Here is an 8945-nt window from a genome sequence, read left to right on the forward strand (position 1 = left end):
ATGATGTTACACTACAAGAAATTACGTCTTTAACGAAGGGATTTCCCTTCGTTAAAGAGCTGAAAACCTTCGTTATTGTATGTTAACGATGGAGAAAAATCCCTTCGTCACCCGTCGTTGAAACCCTCTTCGCTAAAGGGTCATGAAGGGATATACTACCCGTCGTTATAGAATCTATAACGACGGAACATATTACCGTCGTTAATATTTACGACGGTAATTATCACCGTCGTTACCATCAGTGATGGGGATATTTTCCCGTCGTTACCATCAGTGACGGGATATTTTCCCGTCGTTACCAATAGTTACGGGGATATTTTCCCGTCGTCACCATTAGTTACGGGGACATTTTTCCATCGTTGAAGACTAATTAATGACGGTTGGATACCATCGTAAAAGTCCTCATAATGGGTAATTAGTAACCCATCAACGACGGTGCTTTCCCTTCGTTGATGAACAAAATACGGTTTATAAAACCGTCATTATAGACTATAAATTTCTAATATACATTAATAATAATTTTTTCATTCATAGGCAACTATCATATTATTCTCAATCTGACATTAAGATTCACAACAAAAATATATTAAAAATACCCAATAATGAACAAGAGGGAAAATAAAAATTCCATTAATAACATAAATAAATAAAATTCCACCATCCTCAAATATTCAATACTAATAACAAGAGTTAATATCCTAATCGTTCCAAAGAAAAATACATGAAACTATCTAAAACAAATTAAAATAAAAGTTTGTGGAAAACACATTCTTTTATCTCTAATCATCATCAAAAGAAGACTCGAGCTACCCCCTCCTAATCTTGCATGGATAGCCTGAAAAATTTTTAAAAATCACATAATTAAGAAATATTAATGAAGCAAATATTATCTTATTAAGTAAAAATCATATTTTTTAGTGCAAGTAGTCAATCATAAAAGTATATAAAAGATTTTACAAAAAATAATTACCTAGTCCTGCACACGTTCTCGAGTTTGAGGAGTCAATGAAGGTGATTGCCTAAAAAAATGTTCTTGCATAGCTTTCACTTGTGAGTCCAACTCAGACATCCTTTGTTGTTGTTGCTCCTGCTCATCTAAGCGTTGTTAAAGCATCTGGTTCTTTCTCTTTTCTTCTATAACATGTGCTTCCAGATCAGATCGACTAGGGAGCAGTCCTCTCAAATTTTTTAAAGTAGTCCCGCCACCAAATACAGTGATGTGACCATGAGATTGCTTCCCCCAGATTTTCTCAACTATCTCAATGTCAGAAAGTGAAGGGTTTGCTTGTTTGACTTGAACAGTTTCATCCTATAAAAATTAAATTCATATGTTAGTACTATATAATATATCATTATCAAACTTAAACACATATTCTACTTACATATTTATCTTGATCCCCAATATCTAGTGTTTCATTAGCTTTCTTTCGAGTTTAATGAAACATTTGTGCCACATCAGGTGGATTTCCTGAAAACAAATAAAAAATCACATAATTAAGAAATATCAATTAAACAAATATTGTCTTATTAGGTAAAAATCGTATTTTCTCTAGTGCAAGTAGTCAACCATAAAAGTATATAAGAGATTTTACAAAAATAATTACCTAATTCTGCACATGTTCTCGAGTTTGAGGAGTCAATGAAGTATTAAATTAATGTTGCCTTAAAAAAAGTTCATGCATTGCTTTAACTTGTGACTCTATAAGTCTGACATCCTTTGTTGTTGTTGATGTTGTTGTTGCCCCTACTCATTTAAGCGTTATTGAAGCGTCTGATTCTTTTTCTTTTCTTCTATAACCAGTGCTTCCAGATCAGATCGACTAGGGAGCGGTCCTCTTAGATCTTTCAAAGTTGTCCCGCCACAAAATATAGTAATGTGGTCATGAGATTGCTTCCCCTAAATTTTCTCAATTATCTCAATGTCTAAAAGTGAAGGGGTTGCTTGTTTGACTTGAACGATTTCATCCTATAAAAATTAAATTCATATGTTAGTACTATATAATGCATCATTATCAAACTTAAATATATATTCTACTTACTAGCATTACTAAGAAAATATTATTGGTTACTGATAAATGCAGGTGCCAATAAATCGGCCATATTAAAGGTTTTGTATCTAAGATTACTGATAAATTCATAAAGCAAGTCCCTTCTACGTGTAGGATAGAGGCTTTGCTATTTATGTCCACTCTATGTATTAAGAGACACACTGTGATTACTAAGAAAATATTATCCGTGATTGCTAATTTTATACTGGATATGTACTTAGAAATATTAAATTCAGGTGCCATTAAATCCAGGATCAATGCTAGTATGTAAGGTTACTTATAATTTCAGAGCAGTTGCTGCCTATGTACTTAGAAATATAAGTAGCCCTGTAGAAGGCAAACTAACTAGAAGTGCAGCTTCATGAAAGACAGACATTTTACTGATAAATTCAATTATGTGTAACTGATAATTTCAGAGCAGTTACTGGCTATGTACTTAGAAATATAAGTAGCCCCATAGAAGGCAAATTTAGAAGTGCGACTTCATGAAAAACATGCATTTTACCAATAAATGCAGGCACTGTGGGCAAGTGGAAGACAGTTTTCAATTACAGCGGACGAAGAGATGAAGCACACTAGCATATTAGATCAAACACATTTTCTTTTATGGCTAAATTCAGATTCTGAGACTCCATTTTAAGCAAAATTAGACTACATTAATAAAAAAGAGAATGAAGCATGCTGGCAAAAGTAAGATAAAATACGAGATAAATTCAAGTAACAGAATGCGACTATAATAAACTGAAACTAACATAAGATCATCACATATGTCAAATCAGATATAGGCAATAGGACTAAGCATGTAGATTACCGAGCATTGCTATTTGGCTCGTGGTCCAACCCTGAGCCCCAACTCGCGTGAGAGGAACAAGGGGGTGGGCCCCACACTGCTGTGGGGCCCACCCCCCTTGGTCCTCTCACGCGAGTTGGGGCTCACGGTTGGTCCGTGAGCCAAATAGTTTTTTTTTGTAGATTACCAGTTGAAACACGCTGAATGATCACTTTGTCTGCATGCCACATCAAATATTATCAACATTACTGATAAACTCAGTACTGAGATATCATCTTTAAGCACAATGGACCAAAATTCAGAAGAAGGCACAACATTCAAACAGAAGCAAAATTGTCAGAACTCAAGAGTTGATATTACAAAGTAGAGCAAGATGATGCTAACATTAAAGATCAACATGGACTAAAATTCAGAGAACAGGCAACAAAATAACCAAGTCTATTTTTGACACTAATGGATGAAATACAAGAATGAAGCAAACTGGCATACTATAACAAATATTTATCTTATGGACAATTTCAGGTATGAGATATCATGTTAAAGCAAACTTTAGCCAACATCAGATATCTTTAGATGGACTTTAAATTAAATAATGGGCATATCCAATCACACTAGCAAAACTAAGCAAATAACAAATAAATCAGGTCATAGGATGTCGTGCATAACAAAATGAAACTCACATAGATTACTAAATAAATATTTCAAATCAAAGTACACAGGCATCACCAATTGCACCTCAACAAGGAAAATTTATTGGTTGACGATAAATTCAAGTACTGAAATGAAATGTTTAAGCAATAAAGGCAGTAATATAATATTTGCAAAAGAGAAGAAGAGATGAATGTATACTCTCCCACTCCGCAACCTGGAAGTACTCTTCACACTCTTCCCCTCCATGAAAAACAAAAACAAAAAGTATCAAAATTACGAAAAGATATATAATTATAGAGATTCAAATATTCAAGCCCTAGATATTCACATATGATAATGTCAAAAAATCAGATCATCAATAAACAGATATATAATTAGGTGTGTATGCAATTTGAGTGTTGATTCGGAGGACGGATAGATTATGTCATCAATAGACAAAGAAGTTACCTGATTTTGGTCGATGAAAAGCGTGAAGATAGAGAAAACTGAGTTCAAGTCTTGATTCGGAGGAGGGTGCTCGACTGAGGACGGCGCTAGGGTGGCACTGGACTGATTCATAGGACGACGTTAGTGCTTAGGCGGCGCTGGGGATAGGGCGGCGCTGGGGCAGCGCAGGGGCTTGATCTGGGGCGGTGCTGGCACTAGGCTGATGCTGGCACTAGGGTAGGCGGGTACGACGAAGACCAAGTGACGCTGGCGCTGGGGTGGGCACGACGCTGGCGCTGGGGCAGGCACGACGAAGATTAGGCGATGAATAGAAGAGGATGAACAGTAACACGATTTTTTAGGGTTTATTAGTTGCGGTTATAGGGAGGTTTGGGTGCGGTTCTTTATAATATTTTGATTAGTATTCCTGATATGATTAGGAGTTATAATTAATGACGGTAATGGACTCCTTCGTCTTTCAGGGGGCCTAATAACAACGGTATTAGAATCAAATCAATGAAGGGACTAAAAAACCGTTATCTTATCTCACATCATTACTCTAATATTTGTGATTACTCGATGAAGGTTTTTAAAACTGTCGTTAATTTATACACATTAATGACGGTCACATGACCCCTTCACTAATTTTGGTCGTTAAAGACTTGATTTCTTGTAATGTTAATTGTGGTTATGAGCTTGAATTATTATTTACCATGACCTTTTTTAAATAAACTTATGAGTTTCCCAATTATGTCAAAATGTCTTTGCTAACTGATCACCTCGACAGATGGTTAGGTTGAATACCTTTGAAGGTTTCCACATCAATTAGAATCATTTGAACTTGCCATGGTTTTCTTTCAAAATTGGTAGAAAGTTCTAGCAATAACTTTTGAAGGAGGATCATGTTAGTTCCTCTAGAATATAAATTAAAATTTTGGAATCATAGTAGTTGTAATAGATTGAACTTTTACTCTGGTTGGCTGAAAGTTAATAGTATGTTTCTTTGCCTGGGGTCAATACTTGAATTCAACCATGTAACCTTCAAATATCATTTCTTCTCCTCCACAAAGGTTCTTCTAGGATTCTAGAGAGGTTCTTCATGATTCCAATGAATACACTTGTAGAAGATTTCATGGTTGGTGCAGAGTGTTAAACTAAAGGCATATAAAAAAAATCAGGGACTTTTTATGCAGAGTATTAAATTAAAGGCATATCCGATATTCCCAAGGTACCCTATGTGTATTGATATCTGCATGCTGATCCATATACTTGAAACTTATTGTTTTGTGGTTCGTGTTGGTTCTTAGCGAAACAACTAGTTTGGATGTCTAACAACTGACTATCTGTGGCTGTTTGTTAATGGAAAAGATTGTTATCAATTTGGTGGCGAGTGGGGAACAAGAAGGGTGAAAAACATTGTTCCCCAAACTTGATATGAAGAGAGGCAAAAGTAAGTTACTTTCCTGTCATACTGTTTCAACTGGTATTTGTTATGCCTTATCTTTTGTTTAATCAACATGCCACTATAAGGCCATTTGAATTACAATCTTCCGCTTAAAATTCAGATTCACATTATGAATTTTAGGATGTCTAGGAGAATCCATTATGCATCTCACTGTCTCAGCATCACATATGCACCAGATGTAGGTAATGTCCTGGAATGAAGTATCCATGCAATTTATGCCGTGATGCATTTTTTCCCGATTTGTTTACTGAATTTCAAGCACTTTAATACTTCTATAATGATTACATATTGCAGAAGACTTTCTTAATTTATGTTAATCTTGAATATTTAGACCCATATTTTATAGTATTATCATTGAATTCCTAATTGCTTCTCCCTAGATGGGTGGGTCATCTGCACTTCCATATCCTGTTCTGAAGCAACGGGAAGCTGTAACAGGTCACCGCCTTTTGGAACGCTATGGTATGACCGAGGTCAGTGTTATAGTTTGAGTGGTAAAATTTGACTTGAATTAAATGTTCTAACTCTTTCAAACTTTAAAAATGTCTCTTTTACCGTTCACCGATAAAAAGTTGCTTTGCAGTTTGTCATGGTATTATCCAATCCTTTGCAGATTGTTTTTCTGTGTTTTACAAATAGGAGCAAAAACATGGTCGCAAACCCGATCCTATTGAGATGTTTTATATAGTGCACAAATGGCGAGATGAAAACAAAAGTTGGATAGATGATGCATCGGAGGAATTGGCGGTGAGTTTGAAATTTAATCATTTGTATTTAGACAAGTAATAAGTTCTACTACCCCCATCCATACCAGCCACCTTTGTACCGCCCAGTGCCAACCCCACCTGGAGAGTTTACAGCAATGCTCAATGATTCAGATTTTATGCAGCAGATGATGCCACTAAATGATAGGAATGGCGGGGGTAAAAGTTAGATATTTTTACATTCATGTTGTGATAGGAATGGCGGGGATAAAAGTTAGATATTTTTACATTCATGTTGAAGGTCAATTTTGTTGGTTATTTAAGTTATTGTTAAGTACTATTTGTCACTCTTTTTAAGTAATTTTGGTACATTATTATGTAATCAAATTGGATTGACTTCTTATTAATCAAAATTATTCATGTTTCAATTATTTTATGTTTGTTTTTCAATTTAATTATATGAATTAAAAATTAATTATTTTTTCCAGATTTATTAAAAAATAAAAATATTAATATCAAATTTAAGTTATTAGAGGCAATTATATTTGTACCTTAAATTAATACATTTATTTTAATTCTAACTATTTGGGGCATTTACATCTGCACCTAATAAGTTATTAGAGGCGATTATATTTGCCTCTAATACTTTTTCAAATAAACCTGCTGAGGTGGCGCATTGAGTATTTGGGGCGGAAGTTTGTGCAATATTGCCCCTATTAACTATTAGCAACACCACATTTAGGTGCGGATACGAGATTTGCCACTCATGTAATTAGAGGCAGATAATTCCATTTATTTGCCTCTAATTGAATTAAAAGTGACGAAAATAATTGCCCCTAACTCTTCTTTTTTTTGTAGTGAAAATTATAATTCAACTTAATCAAGGGATATATAACTATTAGCTTGAACTTGAGTTGTGATGTTGACTATATGGTTTTCAGGCATTGTGTTGTAAGCTGAAATAACTCCCTCCAGTATTTGTTTGTCAATTAGATAGTTTCTGCTTAGTTTTCTTACACTTTCTCTCTGATTATTACTGTTTTTCACTTTTTTGTTTTTAGTTATTTTGTTCTACTACTACCATTACTACTATCCTTTTGTCTCCTGGATGTTTTATTATGTTGCTCCATCATCATTTGCTCGCGATTCTATGGAGGTTCTTTATCTGCTTGTCATCTAGCATCAAGTTTTGATCAGGATACATTCTTTTCACGTAATTTCCTTGACAACCAAACTGGATGGTCACGATGGCAGCTGCTTGTAGTTTGGTTAATATTTCATCTTTTTAATTTAGAGCTTGCGCTCTACAACAACTGGCCATGGGTAAACATTATTTGGACATTTTGCATTAAATATACATGTTATTTGTATCATTTACAGCAAGTCATAGTTCTGATAAGAAGATTATTCTATAAATTATGTTGGTCAATGCATTGGTGCAAAATATTTGAACTTATTACTTATATAATGAGGATCTTTGAACTTATATTTTTATAAATGAATATAAAACACTCTCAAATATTAAAAAAATAAAAAAAATGAAAAGTATATGTTTTCTATTTCGGTTTATTTAATTAAAATGCATAATAAAATAAATCTAAATTAAAATAATAGCAAACATGAAAATTTACCTTGATGTGGAAACCTGCAACAATCAAATCTTTAATCTTTTAAATTCTGCATGACAATTGAAAATTGAATAAATTTTAAAATAATATCAATTGCCATAAAAAGTAATTATAGTGTCGAACAAGTGTCATTCTTAAATCAAATACACAAAATTTCTATAGAATAATCATGGAAAAAAACTTACATGTTGAAGGAGAGATGGAGTTACTATAAAAATTATTTAATTTCTTGGTTTATATATAGGCATGAGGTATTACATGTGATAGGATAATAGTCATAATTGGAGTTTTATTATGATTTGAATTGTGTTACAATCAAACGGGGATTTGTAATATACAGCAAGCGTTCAAATCTACACCGTTCTGCGCTTTGTTATGAATGTAGTTTGTTTTCAATGCGGCTACAGATAATAATGTGAAATTGAATATTTAATCAATATTTATATGCAGTAGGCGTTCATATCTACACTGTTCATGGATTTGCTTTCAAATGCGGTTTGATTTCAATGCAGTTCGATTTCAATGCGGCTACAGATAAGATAAGAATGTGAAATTGAATATTTAATCATAATTTATATGCAGCAGATTGATTGTCAATCATAAGTAATATTTACAATTTACCTCCATAAATTAAAAATATTGTATTCCAACCTATCTAAAAATACTAAATAAGCTAGTAGCAAATTAAATTAACCCTCGGAAGAGTAGAAGCTTATTTAACTTTTCAATAATCAAAGTCTAATAGACTCAATGGACCTGATAGTAATATTTACAACATTTTATTTTTATTTTTAAATAAAAATATATTTATTATCCATCCTTTACGAAATATTTTCTGAATTTACCCCTGAAACATATAAGTAACCGAGTGAACTCTTTTCAGTTGTTAATGCTCTCATATTATGGTATCTATTGTGGCTCACCCAAAAGTAAGTAAAACTTAAATACTTTTATTTTTTGAAGTTTTTGCGAACTACATTTCAATCACTTCAGTCTTCAGCATTTCTTTCACTACTGCAGCACTGCTCTTGCTGAATAGTGACAACGAAGATTTATATCTTTTTGATTTAGATGTACAGGTATTTTAGTACTATTACCATTATTAGCCATCTTGGGGACTGCATGTGAAGAGCAATGGTCTTAAAAAAAAATTCTTCTGTTCAATGTAGGAGTAGAATACTCATAGCAAAATTTTCGGGCAAAATTCACAAAACCCCTCATGCTTTGTTATTC

General features: G+C 33.4%; 1 long non-coding RNA gene across 3 annotated transcripts; it reads right to left on the reverse strand.

Moving 5' to 3' along the window:
- On the reverse strand, positions 810 to 7924 carry LOC109851211. 3 transcript variants are annotated; one of them, XR_002249716.1, is made up of 8 exons: positions 7898 to 7924; positions 7716 to 7761; positions 3937 to 4211; positions 3688 to 3729; positions 1605 to 1966; positions 1383 to 1468; positions 971 to 1309; positions 810 to 835 (listed from the first exon to the last, which is right to left on the reverse strand). It is a non-coding gene; the product is annotated as an uncharacterized LOC109851211 (long non-coding RNA). The 3 variants fall into 3 exon arrangements; XR_002249717.1 differs by lacking the exon at positions 1605 to 1966; XR_002249718.1 differs by lacking the exons at positions 1605 to 1966; positions 3688 to 3729.

The sequence above is a fragment of the Asparagus officinalis genome, chromosome 8, assembly GCF_001876935.1.
Source record: "Asparagus officinalis chromosome 8, Aspof.V1, whole genome shotgun sequence".
NCBI lineage: Eukaryota > Viridiplantae > Streptophyta > Magnoliopsida > Asparagales > Asparagaceae > Asparagus > Asparagus officinalis.